We start from the raw sequence: 23,551 nt of genomic DNA, 5'->3' as shown, positions 1-23,551 counted from the left end.
TACCACCAACTTCGAGTTGGTGGTAATTTGCGAATTTCTTGAAAAATGCCCATTTTTGCATTTTTCAAAGTGCCATGTGATGCACATACATGCCCTTAGGGCATGTATGTGCACCACATGTGCACCCATGCTTATTTCAGGGGTGCAACAGGGTGTCCTTTGGACACCCCTGCACCCTTGAAATTATTCTCAATTTGCGATTAGCAAATTGCGAATCGCAAATTGAGAATCATTTCACATTCATACCTATGGGCCTCCTGGCCCATAGAAACGAATGGGAAATTATTCCTTAATTGCGATTAGCAATTTGCTATTCGCAATTAAGGAATTTTAAGAAATCGCAAAAAATAGCGAATTTCTACATACATACCATTTTGCAATTCTCAAATAGCGATTCCTTAAAAATCGCTACAATGATAACATTACAATTACAATTGCTGAGGACAAACCCCCTGGTTTCTTGTTGGGGCGTGGTCGCAGGATGAAGGCAGTAGTCTCTGAGGTGGTTGTGGAACGGGTTTAGACAAGGAATTTACCCGTGTCATGCCACAATCTATAAGCAACACATGCAGTTCTGCCAGCATCAGGTGCCACTTGTATCCAAATATCATAGTGACATCACTGTGTCTTCTGATAAGGCGATTGCTGTGAAGCATATCAAGCCAAACCAACATATAGAGACATATAAAAAGACACACAATACGTTATTTAGCATGATTTTAGATATTAGTGCTGTCATACATAATGCACAGGGAAGGCTTGTGTCTCTTTCCCCCATTATTAGGCCTACGTGTGCCTTAGGTCAAGGCAGAGGACCGCGTGACTACTGCGGTTGTCAGTCAGGAATGAAAAACAGACAAGTGCAATAATGGAGCTAAGCTCATAAAGGTGCTGTCTCAGTACTCACGTACTCCTCACGTCTTTGTTGTTTGCCATACTCATGGTCTCATATGCGGAGTGTCACATCTGACCTACCCCTCTCCCTGCCATCTTGGAAGTCGGGCATGTATGGTGTCTCTGGAGTGTAAGAACAAAATGTAGCCGCAGGTGCAATGCATCGGAAGCAGCCTGTGACCCGAAGTGGGTCACGGGTAACAGTCGGCACGGATGTGCACCTGGCACTGCTGATGCTTGCTCTCATTGGCAGCCATCTTAGAGAAGGACAGTAACAATGGTTCTGCCTGTTCACATAGTTACCGTAATTTAAGAAACAACAGGAGGTTTTGGACAACTCCAAGTGAAGTATCAATACTCCTACAACTCAGGATAATGTTCCCTCTAGTGTTTTCGAGTTTCTTGTATAACCAGAGGGTGTGGTCAGCTTCAGAGTGTACCTGGCTATATAAATGGGTATTTTCAATGGCAGCCATATTAGAGGAGGGGAATAACTATAGGTATGCCAGTACATGTTGTAATGCTAGTAGGTGTAGAATACAACTGAGTGTTCGCACTCCATTGAGAGTGATGGGGAATGGATGTCATTATTATGATCCATCTCGCAATTATTTCAGATGTAAATTACAACAGACAAATCTCACTCTGGCATCCGTATCTCACTCCAGAAATTCATTACCTAGTCCTGAAAGTGTAAATGTTAAAATGTATCATGTTGGTTGTGGACTGGTCTCTTTTTTCTAGTTATTCTTAGTCAATCCTTTTGTTTCCGGCTGCCGGGCAGAAATATTTTGATGAATTACTGGTAGGTTATGCATTTGCATTTACGGTTAGACAAATAGCAAAGAATGTTCGAGTTCTGTCTGTAATGTGGCTCATCTGCTACACTCGTGCCAAGGGATCTCATCATTAAAACCCTATATGTGACTCCGAGGCGGAAGACCCAGCATTGTTCTCCCTGGGGAATAGCGATCGCTGATCCCATTGATCGTTGGTTTCCAAAATAGTCCATTTTAGGTCTTCAGGTGTGTGGTTGCCCTTGATAAGATGGGTTGACATTTTGATAGTGATGCGTTTGCACCAGACATTGCTGCAATGTTCCGTATTCCTAGTCTTGATTGGTCTTGTGGTCATCCCAATGTGGCCTGGGTAAGATATAAGATATATGCAGTGTTTTGTGTTACAGTTGGTATGGCTATTTTGTATCCATGGATGGGTTTCTCCCAGTTTGATTTCCTTTCTTGCTTTGGTGAGGTTGCAGACTGTGCACCTGCCACATGGGTAATGACCCTTTATTTGTGGTAGTCCCCATAGGGTGGGTTGTCTTGTTTTTTTTTTTTGTGGTTGTGTGTAAATGAGGAGATCCCTCAAATTATGTGTCCGTTTGAATGCGAACCTTGGGTTGGGAATATCCAGGGTCCCTGTTTTCAGGATGGACCAGTGTTTCTTGATAATCTTTTGGATTCGGATGGAGGATGGTGTGAAGGTAGTCGCACATGTAAGTACGTCGTCCTACTCTTTGTGTTTTGTTTCCAGAAGGGCATCTCAATGGTTATTCCAGGCTCTTTTGTATGCCCATGTGACTATTCTACAGGGGTAGTTGTGGGTGAACGGGAGGTTGTCCCTCAGTGCCTTAGGGTGGTGACTGCCATAGAGGAGGAGGCTGTTACGGGCTGTTGATTTTTTTAAATTGGTGATAGATAGCCTGCCTTGAGCTCTGGAGATTAATAGGTCCGCAAATGGTACTGCTCGTTAAGAGATGGTGCTGGTGAAGTTAAGGTATGGGTTAAGTGTGTTGATCCATGTGCAAAATCTATTGCCTGTCTCTACATCTCCATGCCACAAGATCAGTATAACATCAATAAATTAATGCCATGTTTTGATGTTAGTATAGTAGAGCTTGGTTTCTTCAATAATGTATTCACTTTCAAATGCTGCCATGTACAAACAGGCTAGACTTATCGCAAATTTGCTGGCCATGGATGTCCCCTGGACCTGGTGTTAAAGTTGGTCCTTGAATTTCTTTCAGAACTATTGTGGCGCATTCCCCAATGAAGTTGATGGGAGTTTGGGATTCCCAGTGTGCTTCAGCCAGCAGACAAGTTTCCATAACCTTGATGGGGGTGTCCAGAAGTATGTTTGCGTAATGTCCCTCCACATCGAGGGTCACTAGTAGGTCAATCTCTTGTGGATAGTCCAAGTTCTTAAGAAGGTGTAATACACCCGATGTATCCTTTAGGTATTCAGTGGTTTTAGTCACCAGGGGTCTTAGAAAAGGATTGCAAAATTTGCTGAGTGGTATGGAATTGATACCAGAGACGATAAAACGTCCTGTTCGGGCGTGGTGCCCGGTTGTATGATGTTACAACGCGATCTTTTAGATCTCTGTACATCACAACGCATCTTTTACAACATTACCACGACTTGCGCTGTAGGGTGCTGGATTTAGGAATGGTAAGATTTACTATTCCAACTCCAGCCTTCGTACAGTAGGGAAGGTGTTGGAATAGTAAAACTACTATTCCTTACTCCAGAGCGCCCTCCAGCGCAAGTCGTTGTAACGACTTGCGTTGTAAAAGACGCGTGGTAATGGCAGCGAGGTGTTTTGACCGCGTTGTCATGGATGTTCCCTATGGTGCCCTTATGTTTTTTGGGCAGCGTGTAATAGTATGGTATTCTCTGTGCCGGGTTGATCAGGAATTCAGCCTCATTCCTGGTAAGCCAACCTTCTGTTTCTGCAGAAGTCGCTATATGTGTGATTTTCTTTGTAAATCTTGCGGTCGGGTCTTCAGTGAGAGGATGGCAATATTGGTCATTTGAGAGTTGTAGGAGACATTCCTCGTCGTACGTAGTTAATGACATAAGTACGATTGCTCCGCCTTTGTCCGCAGGTTTCATAATAATGGTGGGGTCTTCTGTAACGTTTTCCCAGATACTCCTTACTTTGTTGGATAGGTTGTTTTATCCTGTAGGGTGTTGTAGATCGCCAATATCTTTGAGTACGGCCTTTTCAAACGTAATGATTTCATGGGGTACCATAGCCGTATTTGCAGTAAAGTTAGATGGTTTTCGAGGCCCTGAATCTTTAACGTTCGTAGCTCTGAAGGTTACGACAGAAATTCTTCAAGAATTTCTAATATCAGAGAAGCTCATTGATCAACAGCATGAAAGGCTCTTCAAGTGGCCACTGAGATAGAGAGGTCCTTTGTCCCAGAGAATGATGTAAAATACTGCCAGAAGATCCTTACAGAGACTGCCAAACTGCCATACTGCCGCAGCTTCCCTTCTTATGTGGAGTGCTGATTCTGATCCAAGTCTGAGAGTAAAGGAGCTGCACCCAGCTGATGATGTGTTAACGTTTAAAGGAACACTCTCTTCCCGGCTACTGATAGCTACAGATTCTTGCTGTAAACAGGTATGCAGTGCGCTCAGTCCTCCTAAGAAAATCAAGATGCAAGTTAAGCTACTCCAGGGTCTCCTAGTATAGAGCGTAGAAGCAGGTGTTAGGTTACCAGATGATATTTCTACTATGGTATGAATGTTAATATATTTTTCACTGTTAGCAACATGCATTAGTGCTGTTTTAAATATAGTCTGTGCATTTTTTTACATGTGCTAAGTAGCAGGATTAGACTGTTGAAATAAAACACATTTACACATAAAGCAGCTTTCTCTTAGTTCATTGCTTGTGTGTGATATTATAAAGCACCAAGTTGGGTTTGAATTAGCATTGTGTCCCTGAATCCCTTATTTATGGACTATTAGTAACCCAGAAAACACGTACTCCACCTCAACTATGTATTGAGTGGGATTGTGTGGATTACAATCACCTGTTTTTTCACATTTAAGCGCTGGTGGGTTGAACTAAATTGCAGAGTAAGCCAGAGTCTCAGTTTATGGAACATTGCACCCAATGTGAAACATTTAGATTTTTGGACCTTAGAGTAATCTTTTAGTATGCACACACAAGAGAACCATCATTACATCATCACGGAGACATCCATAGTAATCATGGTTACCTCCTACAGGGAATACGCGAATACATATTGCCGTAGGTTTGTCAAGCTTGACTTTTAAAAGGCTATTCTCCATATGTGGGTTTTATGAGTCTTTTGAATTTAATTATTTATTCGTCAATTTGATTTAAATGGCAGCTTTTAATGCAATAGGAGTAAATTACTGAGAGGCAATCCCACATCTCAAGAATAGAACCGCTCTCCGATATGGGTGGGCAGAGGGCAATAATATTTGTAATAGCTGCACATTCAGCGTATGCTTTTGAGACATTTTACTCATGAATGGAGTTCAAGGCTGTAGACGCTGCCTCAGGACAGTGCCAGGTTTACAATCAGCAGCAGTGCGTGCACATTATAGTGCATACCAGGATCTGGAAGCCCCTTTAACTTACCGAGAGCAACAAAACAGGGACCCTATTTATGAGCCCAGTTACGTAAGGCCTGCACCACGCAACATCCTACATGTGTGATGCAGCTCAAAAATGCGATTTAGGAAGCAGAGCAATGCCACTTTCCATGTTCCCGAATAGCCAGTCATTTCAAGCCATAGTCACTACAAGCTATAACTTCCCCTACGTTAACAACATAAAGTGAAGATAAAAGTAACAGTAACCTCACTGAAGAAAGGTAATTAACATGCAAAATGAGGTCTATACTTCTAAGACAAGCCATGAGGATTTCCAAGGATGCAGTTCCCACCCCCAAACTATCAAAAGGGGGCATCTGGAATAAGGTGGGCTATAGGAGTCTTGAACTTGCACATCAAAACATTGACTCCCAATTTCTTTATCAAAAAACATACGATAAGAAGTGGGCCCCAGGGCATATTTATAGACCTATACATAGACACAGCTCCCAATCAGAAACATAAACCAACAAAAGGTGCCTATGGGTCTCAGAAATTAACCATGTGTCCCGTCTAAGGCATGAAATTAGCAAGTGATTAACTATAGAGGAGGAAGAAGGAAAACAAATTATCCTATGTGAGTATGGCACAAAAAAAATATCTCTAGGGTATAAAAAGTACCCATTAGTTACCGTCCGATACCGCCCTTGTCATCATCTGGGTCTCCTCACACCAAGGAGAATATAATTGTAGCCACTATTATGAAAGTGGGTACTGCCAGGCCAGTGATATCAGGTGAATATGGGGGTACCTGAACAAATGTGTTAGGATAACTGATTTGCAGTGTGTAAAATGGTGAAAGTGAGAAAAGGTGATGTATATTGAATGATGTGTATAAAATTGGAGAGATGAGAGGGAAACATTTTTTTAATGATGCCCCTCTGTCTTCCAATATTAAAAACAGTGCAGAGAAATAGCAGGTTTAACAAATATCTGCTTATTATGTTGCAACGTTATGATTATGCCGGATAAAGCATGGCCTCTGAATTGCATAATTTCGCTGGCCCTAATTAGAGTGATACAATGCCATCATTTCAAAGCCAAGTGTCTCTATCGTGGAATGAGGGTCCAGAAACTCTATTCCTGAAGTTCCCAAAACAACACAGTCACAAGAGGATTGTGTGTCATACTCCGGGCTTCTTAACTGTTTCTAGAAGGCCAACAGCTGTCCCAAAAGCTGGACCCACACTGGCCCTCCAGTCTAAATTGCGACAAGAGCACCTCAACTCGTTCTGTTTCCTCGTTGGAGATTTGTCCTGAAATGTCCTACACCTATGGTAGCAACATCTAGTCATGAGCGGGATGTGGGGCTAGTTTCCTCTTGGCAGTCTGATGCCAATTAGCACCACCTGAAGAAACAAAGGGGTGAGGACACGGCTGTTGGCCAAAGGCTGTGCGCATAGGTATCCGATCTCAACTTGTGCGTAAGTATGTGCTCCACCAGCGCACTGTAACTCACTCATGGAGTTGTCAGCCATCTCATTGCTGCACATTGGCCACTTACAATGGCGTAGCAAGGGGGTGGGTGGTTCGCCCTGGGTGGCACGAGTTTTGGGAGCAGTGGCCTACCCCCACTCTTACCTGCCATCTCGGGCGGCAATTGCCAGCACTCACCCCCGCACTCCAATGCTGCCGCCACAGGTCAAACGAAGGAATCCCGCTATCACCCCCCCCACCCCCAGCTCTTTAATACGGCTGCCGTGGGTCGGTAAACGCAGGGTCCGCCACGGGCAGCCAAAGGGCTGGCTACGACCCTGGCCACTTACTACCCACCAAGCAACTGTAGGCCAGGGTCTGACAACTTCACACATGTTCAGCACCTCTGCGACAGGCGAGCATAGATTCTCAACAAGGTTGTCCTCAGGGGGAATGTGCCCACCAGTCGTTCCATAAGGCCTAGAACAAGGGTGTCTTGCTTTCAGGTCCCACTGAGGATCCAGGCCTTCATGACAACCGAGAAGAAGCAGAAAAAGATGGTTATTCTTTGTTTCAGGTACAATGTTAGCTCCCTCCCACCTATGCTGGGCATCAGAGAGCAAATACTCCTTGGGACCATCCATGTGCAGCACCCTCCTTGGTTGCTCTGCTCTCCTTTGAGTCCAGTTCTCTTCTGACTCTAACTATTAGAATATTTCGAACTTTTCGACCTAATACATTCACAGACGAGGGGTCAGTCAATCAGAAAACAGCACAACCCCCTGGCATAGACACATCCATTAACTCACTACTTCTTGCACTAACCACTGTTTCTGGAACAACACACATTATTTCTACCTTCTGGGTCTACAACCATGTCCCTTACCTGATGCTCAGCCTAAAAAGTATCTGATGCAGTCTTCAAACATAAACACTCTAATCTACACAAAGTTTATAGGGACGGTTTGGTCTACATACAGTGCACCATCCAGAAAAAGGTATAGGGTAAAATGTGGCCAGGACCTCTGAGTAAAGGTCAGATATTCATGTACCCATAGGAAGTGGAAGGGGCTAAAATGTATTGATAAATATGGCCAGTTTGAATGACTGTTTCCAGGACATGACTTACATTCATAATGAAAGAAATGTGTTAAGGACGAGGAACGAAGTGTTAATACAGAAAATTAAAGTAGCAGTACATTTAAAACATAATTGTAGTAAGCATGTGAAAAAGCAGGAATAGTTATTGTAGAAGACAGTGGAGATGGAAATCTCCAAACTGGATACAACACATTTTTTCTGTATCTGGCATATAGTGGTGTGTTATTCCTCAGTGGATCAGCGTGCTCAAGTGCAATACATGGGCTTTTGACCTGAAGCCTGGCAGTTAGCTCTTACTGCACTTTATTTTCAGTACTCTTTACATCTATTCGTTCTTCTAAGACTGGGAAGTTGGTCTCCGACCATGCAGCTCTGCCCTTCCCTTGCCGTGCATTAGAATACCTGACTTCCCCTTACGGTCCCTTCCTGCCCTTGCCCATGAATTTGTCACTGTTAGGTGGTAACGGGTGATCTCCTGCTCTGGATCCTTCCCAGAGTCATACCTCACACTCCATACCTGCTGTCTTTTTTTACTTTGTAATAAACATTTGTTACATATCCTAAACTAGATGTTGTAGTCTGCCTGTGACAAGGCCTGATCATCGAGGTTTGGAGGTTGGGGTTGCAACTGGCATGTCACTGATGCTCAGTTGGGAAGGATTGACTCTAAGGGCGTGATTCACAAAAGTAACTTACACTTTAGAGTAATTTACAGGTTTGAGTAAGTTTACTACTTATTGCTACTTCACAAAATCTAGGTGTAATTTACTACTAACATGAAAAAAATAGCAGTAAATCCACATGGCCAACCAATGGTACTACACTCTCCCATAGAAAGCAATGGAGTTAAGAAATTAAAATACCCCATAAGAAATAAAGTTAAACGAAATTAAAATATTTAAAATAGTTAAAAATATAAATAAATCTAATATAATTATAAAACCATATATCAAAATAGTGCATAATCATTATTTAATTATAAAATACTTGAATGCACTGGTTTGAATTTAGAAATTAATGTAACAATATATTACTTTGATTAAATCTATACATTACTTAAAAAAATTAGGAATGCTTAATAAAACCTTTTTTCTTTAGGTTGGAATTCATGTTTTAACTTAAACATCATAAAAATAATTGTAATTTAATTTAATATATGTCCATTAATTAAAGATTTATTTCAAAATTAAATGAATAGTGCCATAGCATTTTTTATTTTGATCGACATTATAAAGAAACATATAAAATAAATGTATATTAATATTGCATTTAAAAATATTTTTATTTTTGCATTCAAGTATTTTTATTTATTTTACCTTATGCATAAACACGCAAAGATCTACGTCCCGCTGCTTTCTGAGGTGCACACTCTCATCTCCAGGTTGAACTGTATAATTTCAAGATAGCCCATTGCCTTCTGGGGTATACTGTTTCATCCCAGCTGCTGCCATGGGGATGTCTCGGGCATGCCTTCTGACATCTGGCGCTTCATGAAGTTCTTGTTAATCTTCCATTTGGTTGCCAAGTAGCCCACTGCGCACATTTTGGATTGATCATGATGCGGATCCACAGTATGGAATGTTCCAGCTCGCCTCTGACCACGTTTTACTATCAGACATTGTTCTCCCTCAAATCTGATTTTCAAGGCCAAGGTTTGTGTTCACGTATGGTTTTCAAACCCCACCCTTGTGGCCAAATGCCAAGTTCTTCTTCGACAGGTCAGCAGATCCAAGTGCAACGCATGGATGGTAGACCAACAGGCCTTCTGTTGCAGCTCATCAAAATAGATTCCTTCCTTTCTGCCCTTGGCTAGGCACGGGACACTGCATGGTGGAGTTGGGTGACCTTCTGCCCTGGATCCTTCCCAAACGTCCTACTTCCTACTCCTCATAAACCCACCTCAGGATTCTTGCTCATCATCACCAGTGATACCAAAACAGCTAAAACTGCTCACACTTATTTTTAAAACAAAATACTTCATTTGCTAATGTTAATGTTGGGACATGGGCACAGACCAACATGTATATGAATTAAGTGCAGTGATGTTAGGGCAAAATCGCAAAGTTTTGAACCTTGTTGGAGAAAAGTAAAGAAAATTATACCATTTACTGTGCACCTGTGATGCTGTAATGTATCTGCTCACTACGGTTCCTATACTCTTCTGATCCTACTTCCTGTTTTATGGGGAAAATACAGCGATCCTTTAAATTCTATTCCTCGTCATAGATGAAAGATGGCAGCAGATTTGCCCTTTGTGTCTCACCGCAGGATGACCGAGGCATACAGTGACCTAAGAAGGCTTTCTGAGAAAGAAGTGGGGTGAACAATGCCCATTAATGGGCCTGTAAAACAAAAAAAACACTCAAAAAAGTGGCAAGTGAAGAATGCAACAGTAGCCAAAAAAAAAAAATTCTGTTCCATCCTTTATAAACTTGAATCAGGTCGTGCTCTCTTCAAAACAAATAGGTCTCGCAGTTGTGCAATGGGACCCCCCCTGCTGTGCTTTTAGAGTGTGCAATTATTAAAATACCACACGCTATGACCTTGATAATGTAGCTGCACCAGAATAGACTCATAGTGAAGGTTGTTGGTGAATTAAGTTGCCTGCCTTGGTGGGGGAGCCCTGGATGTGATGGCTGCCACATCCAGGGCATTGCAGAGTTACAGGGCAATCCAGAGGCTGATTGGTACATAGGGGTACTCTCTCAATGAGCACAGCAGGGCAGGTGTCTTTATGGCAGGACCCTGGATGGAAAAGTCGATGTCACGCTAGTCTTTCAGGCGGTTATAAGCCTGAGCAACCGGCGGCTTGCCTTTCGACACTCTGCCCCTAAAAAAGCATGAGTAAAGTCATGGACTGGTGGTCCACAGTAATTAAGGGTGAAAATACCCAGATAAAATGTTAGCACTTACTGGGTTGGTCACAGTGTTGTTAGGCTCATTAGGCGGGTGGGCAGCTTAGGTTACTCATTCCTGCCTGCCCCTTGGATCGCCTATAAGTTAACCCACCATGTTAGCATATTTCAAATATGAAATAAACCTGCAGCAAACTGTTTTCCAACAAACTTTGAGTGGCGTGATTATTTATTGCATTGTGCACTAAGTAACTTGCTATGCTTCGGGGGAGGGTTGCCGATATCGGCACTAAAAACTAGCAACTGGAGTCCAATTTTATAAATCATATCCTGTGAGTAAACACAATAGCAGAAACAGCAGGACTACACTTCAGGGCGCATGCTGGCTAGTAATTTTCAGTTATTGTCAACTTCTTCACAGGTTGTAGCAATTAGAATTTAGAAATGGAGTTATAGCAGCTGTACGATTTGGGCAAGTATAACAGAAAAACAATTGCGTGAGAGGTACCACGGGTTCCGCTTTTCCGTGTTTGTGTTCAACCAGGCACATCAAGCTCAGGATGGAAGCATCTAAAAAACACAACTTTTAATCAAAGAAAAATAGGACAACAACCTACTACAAAAGCAGGACCCAAGCACACAACATGTATCCAACCGAGATCCTTTGAAACTTTGTCACTTTCCTATGTAGGATGCTTCATAGCCAAAATGCCACTGGCCCACACTACCAAACCATTCCTTCAATTGACATTCCTTTCCTCCTTTAGACCCAAATTAATATGATATCTGAAAATTTGACATCAAGCTGACACTCAAATAACTCTATTGGCTAACGAGCAACAAGGGCTAGAAAGGATTTACCTTAACAACCTATATTTAATACGCATAGCAAATATAAAAGCAAACCCTTCCTGTTTATAAAACACAGTCCTCAGAGACATCATGCAAAACACCCTAAAGACAAAGCACTCATTCATACCTTTCCTCTGCCTGCAGGAGAATGTGTAATAATCTGCCCATCTGATATTTTCATGGATGGATTCACTCAACAACCCTTGGACGTCATCATTAGTTTACACATCAAGATGAGTAAGTGGTTGATGGCCAAGCTCCAAGCACAGTGCAATTTTCATCAAATGGCAGCACAGGAACTAAAAGAGAGCACAATGGGTATAATGTGGGACTTGTGGCAGGGAGGGGGCGGTGACAATGGGACATAAGGAACAGGATTCAGGTAAGCATAGGCGGTAAGGTTAGGTATGAATTGCACTAAGGGGAGGAAAAATGCAGACATGCAGGGAGCAGATTCCAAAAGGAAAGCAGAGCAGGAGTAAGAATGGCAGGGGGATTGGAAGTGATGCTTAGCACAGAGTAGGAGGATGGATTTAAGCCAAAAAGCGATAAAAAAATGGCAGGAGCAGGAAAACCATGCATTGTCGTTGAATACTTGGACAGCTATTAATAAATTTAACTTCAGCACATTACGGCAGAATGTTATTTTTTAGTAAATGGTTGTTGTATCGTACACCTGCTTCCATCTCTAAAATGTACGCTAATTATTCAGCACATTGCTTTAGATGTTTACACCATTCTCCTGCTAATTGGTCACATGTAATGGTCCATTGTGCCAAGATTGTGAAGTTTTGGGAAGAAATTTTCGCTTTTTTTCAGATTCAATATATTACGATTTCTGTTAATGATAAATTAATTTTGTATGGCTTTGATTTCGATCTTATGCTTTCTGATCAGCTAGCTAAACTATTGTACATTGCTATGGCAGTGGCTAGATCTCTGTTACTACAGCAATGGCGCTCAGAACAGATTCCATCTATGTTCGAATGGTTGCAGAACATGAGGAGAGTTAAAACTAGTGAGCAGATTTATGCACTGCGGGTAGGGGGGAGTAGAAGATTCGATAAGATCTGGGGGTCATTTTTTGATTGAAATTCAGGAGAGATATTGTGGATTTTAATATACTGTAATTATGTGCTGTGCTTGAAGGTATATATTTTTTCTGATTTATAGGGAGAAAAGAAAAATGTTCTTTTGTTGGTATTGTATTTGATGAAATGATGTTGAAATGTTTATTGGAAATGACACGAAAGGACTTCAATAAAATGGCAGGGTGGGAGTGATGAAGATGACAGTGGGTTAGGAAAGGCTCGCGCCTTTTGGGTTCCAGGTTCCAGAGGAGCCTGCTACTCGCTGAAAAATGCTACAACACCTCATCAAGGGAGCAAGCGCTATATAGATGCACACCCTTCCCTCCTCCATCCCTCCACTATTATTATCAATCCTAATAACTGACTAACATGTTCACCGCTCAAATGAATTTCATATTTCCCTAACCTATTTCACCACTAATCCTTTTCTGGTTCCGGAGTAGGGTGCTACTCACTGAATAGCACTTCAACACATCATCAGGGGTAGCAAGCGCTATATAAAGGCAAAACGTTTCCTCTTCTATCCCTCCACTATCCTTCTCAATTCAAATAACAGACTAACATATCCACTGCTCAAATTAATCTCATATTTCACCATACTAATTCACCACTAATCGTTTTTGGACTCCGGAGTAGCGCGCTACTCGCCGAAAAAGCACTTCGACACCTCATCAGGGGTAGTAAGCGGTGAATAAATGCAATTACAATTCACCAAACGAACCTGACACCTGGCTGCTGTTGGAGGAGGCTGCCCTCTATCCCTCTGCCTGGGGATACCACCGCTTTCCGCTACAACTCGCAGCACCCGCTTCGCGGGTGCCGCTTCGCGGTCAGCTGTGAGGGGCTGACGCTGCTTGGGCTCCAGTGCAGCAGTGCAGCAGCAAGATCCTAGGAGCCTCGGAGGTGGTGCGTGAGCAGGGACTCTCTAGACCAGGAGTCCCTGCGCTGATCAGCTGTGCTTGGCCGCACCCCCTGGGAGACACGCCCCGCTCACAACGCCTCCTATGTAACCGTTAGCCAAACGCATAGCGGGACGCGAGCGGGACGCCGAGCGAAGCCCGGGCAAAGGGCAGGCAGTCTGTGGCAGTCAAGGGCTGTCAAAGGCTGGGCTGGGCCACCCATCTTTCGCCCACGGACCTTAAAGGTATTTGATCACCGGCTGAGGGAGCTGACACCATCATGTCCACTCGGTCGGGGAAAAGCATTAGGGGAGGGGGGAAGGGAGTTGCTGGGAGTGCAGTGATAGGAACAATGGACAAATTTATAACCAGAGTAGCCGCTGTCATAGAGAAGGAGAAAGCAATGACGGAACGCCGCCTATCTCAGGACTATTTACCGGCTAGACGCTCCTCTCTTGGTTCTATGGCACAGGCTTTGTCCCCTACCACTGTGCCGGACCCATCCCCTCTCCTCCTTGACACGTCTGAGCAGCCACGGATGTCTGCTATACAAGCAAGTATTGACAGGCTGGAGAGCTTGGTAGTTTAATCACCATCTCCTGATATTAGTCCTGTGGTTTTGGACCCCTGTACATTAGATCCCCCTTGCCCTGATATCGGCCAGGTTTTGCTCCCATCACATCAAGATTCTCCCCTGGCTCCGTCTCTGTCATGCAAGGCCCAAGATTCCCTTAACCGGAAAAAAAGGAAATGGGCTGCTAGCACACAGAAAGGCAGCCACACTACACTGTACAAGCGCCCCAGGAATCAAGTGGCAAGGGGCCTGGGCATCAAATCAGGTAAGGGTTCAGTTGTAAAGGACCCCGAAAGGGTAGGTGGGAATCTCTCATTAGGTACCGCACCTGAGGCCGTGCAGGTAAACTCCAATTCCTCAGATAAACCAGTAGCTTCGCAGGCCTCTGCTTCCCTTAAGCAAATCGAGGACCTGATTAAAACTTTACTAGTCCCGCTCACTGATCAAGTCAAGGGCCTGGGGGTTAGGCTGGACAAATTTGAGCAGTCCACCCTCAACAATTTTTACTCACTTAAAATGCTCATCAAACTCCAGTCTAGAATCAGCGACGACAACATGGGTGGGATTAGGGGAAATCGGGCACCCGCAGACCTAGTGCAGGCCCCACCATCGGTAACGTCTATACCTACTGTTGTAGTATCTAAGGACCTGACCGTCTCTCCCGAGGTTCTTACTACGACCAAACCGGGATCTACCATACATACTGCCCAGGTCCACGCAAGATCCCCTAAGACCTCTAAAGCTTTGAATAAGAAACAAGACAATGCTAAGCCGCCAGCGGGTGGGGCTTTGGCTAAGCCTAGGCAACCGGCTCAGGGAATCGACCACGGCAAGAGAGTAGGGCCGGCTCCCGTAGCAAAACATATCACGAGTTATCTAGGAGCCGGTCCTCCAGCTGACACTACTCCGAAAGCTACCCACAAGAGCCCCCCAGTAAACCTCCCCCGGAGTGCCACCCATACGTTGCTGTTCTTGTCAATGTCCCACCTCTGAAGGATGCCCAGTTTGAAACCCACCAGACCCTAAAAACAAAACTCTGCATTGGTTAAAAACAAACAAACCATTACCTAGGGGTATGGAAGGGTTGATCCTAGGAGTGCGCAGGGTAGGCTGGATAGGACAGAGCAGGAAACGACTGGAAGGGGATTGCGTGGTAGTTAATTTCAAAGACAACAGAGTAGCACAAACAATCTGCAACCAGAATCAGCATGTGGGTGGTCCTGGCATTAGCGTGGTGGACCTGTCTTACTTCTACCCGCGCCCCTCCACGAATCACTTTAGGCCAGCAATTAGGGAAACATGCCACAGCACTAGTGATTGTCCACGGTATTCGGTGGCACCCCAGTTCTACCCTCAGGCAGTTTGGCCAGGATCGATCTGGGGCACCACGGGGTATTGACTTGAAGATCCCCGTGGCCCGGTCTCGGGGGTCCCCAAATTGGGAGGGGCTGCTTATTCTACCGAAAGGCTGACCAACCTGCCCTCCCCAACCGCAAAGCCCCTAGCACCAATTGTTAGTAGGGACCCTGAGGGGGGGCAGGCTATCAGCAGAGTGGGAAGTGGTCTTTCCGTCCCGCTTGGGGGCGTTGCCGACCGCGAAGTCGAGTCCAGTCGCGTCCCAGCTGTAACGGATCCAGTTTTTAGGGTTTTCAGCTGGAACGTGGCTGGAATAGCCAGGAAGCTTGCCCTACCTGACTGGAATGCTCTCATGGAAGAGTATTCGATTTGCATCTTCCAGGAGACGTGGAGTAGGGAGCCCATCCATAAGGCAGGTTACTCCTCTTACTCCACTCCAGCTGTCTATCCAGAAGCAGGGAGGGGACGCCCCTCCGGTGGTCTCCTCGTCTGGGTGGCTACCGCTCTAAACTGTAGGGTAGAGGTCCACCAGACCAACAGTCCCGATCTCCTCAATATCACCCTGAAAGATGCCCGGGGTCGTCCCATTCTGAATATCTTTACCATCTATGCACGGGGCACAAAGGGTAGTAGACAGTCGCCCACAATTGCCCTCCTGGAGGGCTTGTTAAGGATATCTCCCTATAAATCATGTACCTTGGTTGCAGGTGATCTAAATTGTACGTTCGAGCCCTTGGGCTCGGACGACATTTTGGATCTGGAGGAGGAGGATCAAAAAAGAGGGATCCCAGTCTTAGAGCTAACCCCGATTAAGAGGTGGACTGAAGTGGCACTTCAGATCAATACCCTTAGTGTGGAGTTTGATCTGAGGGCACTCAATGGGAGGTCACGTTCGGATAGGGCAGGCGTCCACACCTACAATAGGCCCATCCACACGTCAAGAATTGATTATATCTTGCTTGACGTGTGTTTATGGAGGTCGGTGAGGGACATGGTAAATATTCCGTCCGTCGAGAGCGATCACAACTTGCTCTCGCTGATCCTGACTCCATGGTGGTTAGACAGCATAGGGGGCCCTTTGCCTATTGTCACTGCCAACTCTGGGTGTACATCTGTTTCGCATTGTGGCAGGCGGCTGAAGTGGCCAAAGCTCAAGCTCTCCTCTGAGAAGGTTGAGGCAATAACGCTACTCCTGGCTGCAGCCCAACGCAACTTGGTTAATCCAGAGGGAGGCCCGGTGGGGGTGTCCGGGAAGTTCTGCGACCTGACCAAGGCCTTAAGCAACTTGTTTATTGCACCAACTAGGCATAAGGGGGCTAAAACAAGGCCATTGAGAAGACAGGGCTGGTATACCCATAACTGCAGGGTAAGGAAGAAAATGTTGGTGGAAGCAGTTAAGTCAAAATCCCAAATCAAGATTAGGGAGGCCAGGAAGCTCTACTCCCAGAGTCTACAAACAGCAAAAAAAGAATGGGAGGAAAAGTTTTGGGCGGACCTTCTGGCCGCCAGCAAAGGTAAGGATGCCAAGGGCTTCTGGAACCTGGTGGGATCTAGGAGCCGACCCGATGACACACTGAGGACTTGTACCATCCCGTCCCAGACCTGGTCCAACCATTTTGGGCCTCTATATTCCCCGGCAGAAGGACCCCTTAATGAGCCAGTTTTACCCTCCACCTTGGGATGGGATAGTATCCTTGACTCTTTCACCGTCCAGGAGGTAGCAAATGTAATAAAGTCCGTGGTACCCTTGAAAGCAGCCAGCCCAGACCGGCTTCCAGGGGACTTACTCAGAGCTTACCCGACTGAATGGGCCATTGTGATCTCCACCCTTCTGAATGCCATCATGGAAGGTGGACCTGTCCCAGAATCTTGGAAGGGGGCGGAGGTCGTCCCCATATTTAATAAGGGATGTCGGGAAAACCCAGGGAATTACAGGCCAATAAGCTTGATTGACTCGACACAAAAAGTGGCGGGGAAGGCGATTTTAGGGAGGATCCTCCATTGGGTGGATGAAAACCGTATCTTATCTGACTTCCAGGCAGGATTCCGCTCAGGAACGGGCACTATAGAACAAGTCTTCAGACTAATGCTTCGCACTGGAAGGTGGTGGAGCTGGGAAAGGGCAGTCTCTATTTGGCCTTCATCGACCTAAAGACAGCCTTCGACCTGGTTCCCAGGGAGGAACTTTGGAGGGTCTTGCAGGGTCTTGGGTTGCCTCCCTACATTCTGTCACTCCTGATAAAACTCCATACTGATAATTATGCCCAGGTGCGGTGGGGTCAGAATGGGGAAACGACCGAAAGGATCCCGGTGTGTAGGGGCGTCCGCCAGGGTTGTGTGCTGGCTCCCACCCTATTTTCTTTGTATGTAAATGGTGTGGTAGAGCACCTGCTTCAAGAACCAGCGGACGCACCCTCCCTGGGGGGCGTACGGATCCCCACACTGTTGTTTGCGGACGACACCCTCCTCATCGCCAAGACTCCACAAGGTCTCCAGAAGCTTTTGACCCGATTCCAGGGTTTCTGCTTGGCAAGGGGACTGGTGATCAATGTGGATAAAACTAAATACCTGATCATGCATCCACCGCGGAAACCAGGACGCCCTCCAGTCTTGAACTCTGTCCCTCTTGAGAAAGTTTCAGAGTTTGACTATCTGGGAATACGCCTGTGCGACACTATGAGCTGGACGTCGCATATCAACAAGATGGTCCTCAGCCACAAAAGGGTAGGGGGTGCATTGCTAAGGGAGTATCGCGCCTCTTCCAAACAGTGTGTGGCACCCGCAATTGACATTTATAAAGCAAGAGGAGTTACTTCCGCACTTTACGGGGCGGAGCTATGGGGCCTTTGTAACTTGGAGTCCCTATCCAAGTCAGAGAGCAAATTTTTGAAAGACCTACTTGCTCTCCCCTTGAGCACTCCCACAGTCCCGGTATGCTTAGACGTGGGCTGCAAGTTGATCAAGGACCAGGCTCGTCTCCGACCGTTGCTACTATGGGCTCGCTTGTGGAGGGTTCCAGAGCTAAAATCATATACTGACGGGCTGTCCAAGGTGATGGAAATGGGGGGCTGGCACAAGATCAAGTGGCTGAGGGAGATAAAAAACCTCTTGGGGGAGTTGGGCTTGGGAGACTGTTGGGTTACAAAATCTGCCCCACTTAAGGTTATCCTGAAAAACTGTATTGGGACTGGGTCTCCTTCCAACTTATTGGTAGCCCACGCCACTGCAATTCGACCGCAGCATTTCTTAGAATTAAGGACGTGGTGGCCTACGAACCCTATCTGGACTTGATCACCATGCCAGCTGATAGGGCCCTTTACTTCAAGTTTAGAATAGGCACTCCCCCGATTGGGGACTTTTGATCCCGATGAAATCGCCAGTGCAGCTATCGCCCTTCTGTGCCTTTTGCCCTACAAGGCCTGAGACGGTGGCGCATATCCTCTTTGAGTGCCCAGACTATATTCGACCAAGGAGGTGCTGGCTCAAACCCCTATTTAAACGCCTTGGGACACGTGAACACTTGGTGGCGCTACGCATTTTGTTAACTGACACTTCACCTCCCATAGTTTGTGGTGTCTCCAAATTTTTTAAATGGTCTTGGATACTACGCAAAAACAGATTGTCTATTTCAATTTAATCTAGTTTTAACTAATTTATTCCATGCATAAAATGGCATTTCTACTTGTTCTTAACTTATGAGACATTTGTATTGTTTATCTGCAGTTTCCAATTATATGTAATGCTTTTAAGATACAATTGAATATCGAAATAAAGCTTTCAACAACAAGCAATTACAATACAATACACTGCAAATACAATACAGAGTGGGATGAAACAATAGCGAAGCAAAGGAAGTTCATGAATAAAAGAACCAAAGCGAGAGAGACCAAGGACGGTAGTGAGCCGAAGCACCACCTAGAAAGTGCAGTCCGGAGAAAGAAACTTGCTGTAGAAGTTATCCAGTGACATCAGATGACTTGCGGCAGTGACGGAACGCAAAGTGATGGCACGCCATAGGGATATATTTAATGGGGGTTCTTTAAATTACACTGAGTGAGGCCACCTGATGGCTGCACTAAGATCATGATCCAGTAGTGCCTCCCGGAAAGCTGCCCACTGGCACCACATGGGTAGTAGGCACCTACTATCTACTCATGAGCCGCAATAAACCTTTGAACATTGAAATGCACCAAGAAGCACAAAATTTGTTCTTTACCTGTCTAAGCATCTCATATAAGAGGACTTCCGGGTATCTGCCAGAGATATATGGACGCACATACCCAGTGGATGGACTAGTCTGGGCAACACATGAGTTTATCCTCACACTACACCTCACACTTGCAGCTTAAGCTCAGCTATGCCAATGAGCTGTGCTTAGAGGTCTACCGAGCACCTTATCTAACACCTCCAACATAAGGCATTCCGTAGCTCGCCTCATGCTCTGAAACTGCAGTCCGACAAGGGCACCCAAGGTCCCAGTGAAAATGGGGTGGTGTGTGAACCCCGTGCGAGGGGGTATGAAGCATTATACAAATGCTACAATACTATACAGCACAAAACAGTACATCTACAAAGTTTACAAAATGGTGGCGCCTGTTATAGTGACCATAACAAATAACAATACGCAACCTAAAGTTTTGAAATTGTAAAACCAAGATTATTTCCGCTTGTTTTGATAGACATCAAGCAAAGGCCAAGGCTTCCAGCAGCTCTTACCCTAATTCAAACAAGTCACTTGGCACGCTCGTGCACCCGTGTGCTAATGGTACTCCAGAGTGGAATACCCTTCTCCCAAACCTCTAAAACCACCTCTCTCAGACCTAATCCTGCAAAAAATCTAAAACGAACTCTTCTGCCAAGCTTTCTGTAACTTGCCATATCATTTCTGCTTCTATATCAGGCTCATTTTCATCACAGCCTTGTCTTTCAAAGCACCTTATGTGGCAGGATGGCGCTCCATAAATCTCGAATATCAAGCGGGTCTGATGGCGAATGCATCAAAACAAGCCAAGATGAATGCTTTAAATAGAAATGGCTGTCCAGAGAAACAATTACTGTGGCCGCGCCATTTATTTGCCTTAGATTTTCACAGAAGCATGTGGGTAAGAGCACAAAGGGCCCATCTTGTACAGGGGCGCACGAGCGGAAACACGCGCGGACGCACGCACACACGCACACACTTTCTTTCTCTCTCTCTCTCACATACACACACCCACTTTCTAAATCCAAGAAAGTTTACTTTGACACAAGTGTTTTGTACCGAGGTACAAGACACCGCTCAAGTAACCTTCTGCGAGTGCATCCATCACTCATTAATTGATGCACGTCAGCTTATCGATAACACATCCGTAATATGCTGTACAACAGTATGAGTACATTCTCAGCGCAATCTGCCACGCGTTGTGAGCGCTTCCATTAATATCTTAAATATATTCTGAACCCAACCAAACTCTGTGATTTAACAATATGTACATATATCCATAAAGTTTGTGCAGCAACGTGCATGCACAATGTATTATGCAAAAATTATGTGTATCTATAATGTAGTGTGCACAAATATACAATAGTATCCACAATATATTGTGCAATAATGTGTCAGTTTATCCATAAGCATAATGCACATTATTATTAACGCGCTCATAATGATGTTTGTAGTAGTATGAATGCTTTTTAAATACATATACTGTAATAAACAAGCACATTCATGATATAGCAAGCAATCATATTAATTTATACGATATTGTTCAATATTATGTTCTTGTAATAGTATGGGTGCATCCTTGATAAATTGGACAAGAATATAAAATAATTCAAAAGTGCCTGCATTGCGTATCATGCAATAAAATATGGACATGTTCATAATATAAGTGAAATATTGTGCAAATGTATCCATATTTTCACATGCAATATTACTTTGGTGAATCCATGGCATGTTTTTTTTAAGAATACTTAAATGTCTCCATCATCTATCTCCATCGAATCAGGACTAACCTGATAAGCCCCTGAACCAGGTTTTAGCTTTATTCCTTCTGCCATGGTGAAATTTGCACTAATGCTGCTACTACAACAACTAATAGCAACAGCAGCAACAACAACAACAACAACAATAATAATAGTAATAATAAATAACTGACTCTGATTAGGGAAAGACAACGATATGGAGCTCTTGGATCGATAACAAGAACCTCAACTTCAGGACCTGCGACGGTAAATAGGGATGCGAAAATAAATGGGGTGTGTGAGACCCTGCAGGCATGAATCATCATTGGAGGCAATAATTCTTATTGTTTTGTGCTCTCTTTTATGCGCTGCCTAAGCTTGCTTCTCAGAAATCACTGATTCTATGACAAACATTACACTAATATTCTGCTGCTTAAGAAAACGTGAAGTACCCACTTTACATGAGGCCATATTATAATAAAAGCCAATTTGAAGTAGAAGGACCACCACCAGGCAAAAACAGAAAGTCGGCCATCATGAAGTCAGGCATCGCAGGGAGGTAAACGGTCATCCTTATTTGAATGAAGCAAACTGCTGTGAGAGAGAAAGCTAACGGTGGCGACTTCCTCGTTCATAGCATAGAACGATTGCTTTCTTCCAATTTGCTTGAAACCTCTACCGTTCTGGGAATAATCCCCTTCCTGTGAATCCACTCCAGCTTGGTGATAGAAAATCATTCTTAGTGGAATATAACAGCGTTTTGCAAAAGTGAAGAGCTAGGTCACAGAGCTGCCTCCCACTGACCTCCAAAAATGTAATTCCTCGTATACATCACATTTAGAAAGAAGACCACAGATGATTACATTATTATCCTGAGTGCAACAGAGGAATGTGCAGAGGGGTCAAAGGCATGTATACCAAGTACAATTAGTAAAAATACATTTATGACCCCACCTTAAGAACAAAGGGATCACACCATGATGTGTGTGAAATTATTGATAATTTTAATTTAGGGTTATACAGCATATTTTCCCTATAATTGAAAACTTTTTTTAACAGTTTAGTAAGTATACCCTACAGTGCCAGATTAGGACTCACTTCAATAAGACCACCACTCACATAAGTTGCTCAAACTACTTCTCAATTAGGTTTTTCTAGTAACCATCACTAAATTCTTCAGACAATAATTGACTTAAGGTAATTAAAGAATATCTGGTTTTATTTGGAAAGATGGAACAGTAGTACCTTGCATTTCAACCCATGCACTGAGCTTCAGATGGTAGATATGACAAGATAGAGATAAATGTATTCTACCCACACACATAATATATGCATTTATAAAGCGCAGGTTAAATGAGGTCTACCCACAGACATAATACATGCATTTATAAAGTACAGGTTTACACCTTGGGTCATAATGGTTCTAATAACAGATACTCATTGTTACTCTCCCAGTGGTGCTCAATTTATTGACCATGAGAGGATGAAATGCTGAGCGGATCTAAGAGATTCGGACAAGTGACTATGAGATCAACAGAGATCCATATGGTGCATGCATCATTTCACTGAGCCACCACACCTGGCTACAAATTCCTGCCTCACAGCTCTGTGCAGTGTTTGGTGATTCTCCGACCCAGATCCCTTCCCATTGGCTCATCTGCTGCTAGGGTGTTTCTTCAGGGAGATCGGATCTCAAGCCATCTCCATGCTGCACGTTCAAAAGCCTTACAGCCCAGTCACTGATTTCCGTAGTTCCCAGTGGTACTTTAATTATCCTCTGATCTTGCACATGACAAAATGGTTTCCTCCACTGATAAACGCCAGCAGTGATGCTTTGAAGTGCGGTGTGGGTTTATCACACGTCACCTTTCATTTGAGTGAGCTTCTCTGTAGCCTGTTGCCCTCCCTGCTCTGATCTGGCCGTCCTCATTCTTCCTCGTGGTCAGTCAGCACTTCTCGAGGGGTTGCCCTATGCCACCTGAGCTACCAAGCCTCTCTTCTGAAGCTGGTAAATTGTCTCCCTTCAGCAGTTCCACTTCACCAGCTCTTGAGCTGAGATGCTGATTGGTGGGCAGCAGCCAGCCACATCATTAGAAAGTGGCTCATCTGCTCCTTTCTCCTCAGCCACCATAGTGATATTACTCACTAATA

This window comes from Lissotriton helveticus, chromosome 11 (genome assembly GCF_964261635.1).
Source record: "Lissotriton helveticus chromosome 11, aLisHel1.1, whole genome shotgun sequence".
In the NCBI taxonomy this organism is placed as follows: Eukaryota; Metazoa; Chordata; class Amphibia; order Caudata; family Salamandridae; genus Lissotriton; species Lissotriton helveticus.
The sequence above is the reverse complement of the archived record's forward strand: the minus strand, read 5'-3'. Positions refer to the sequence as shown.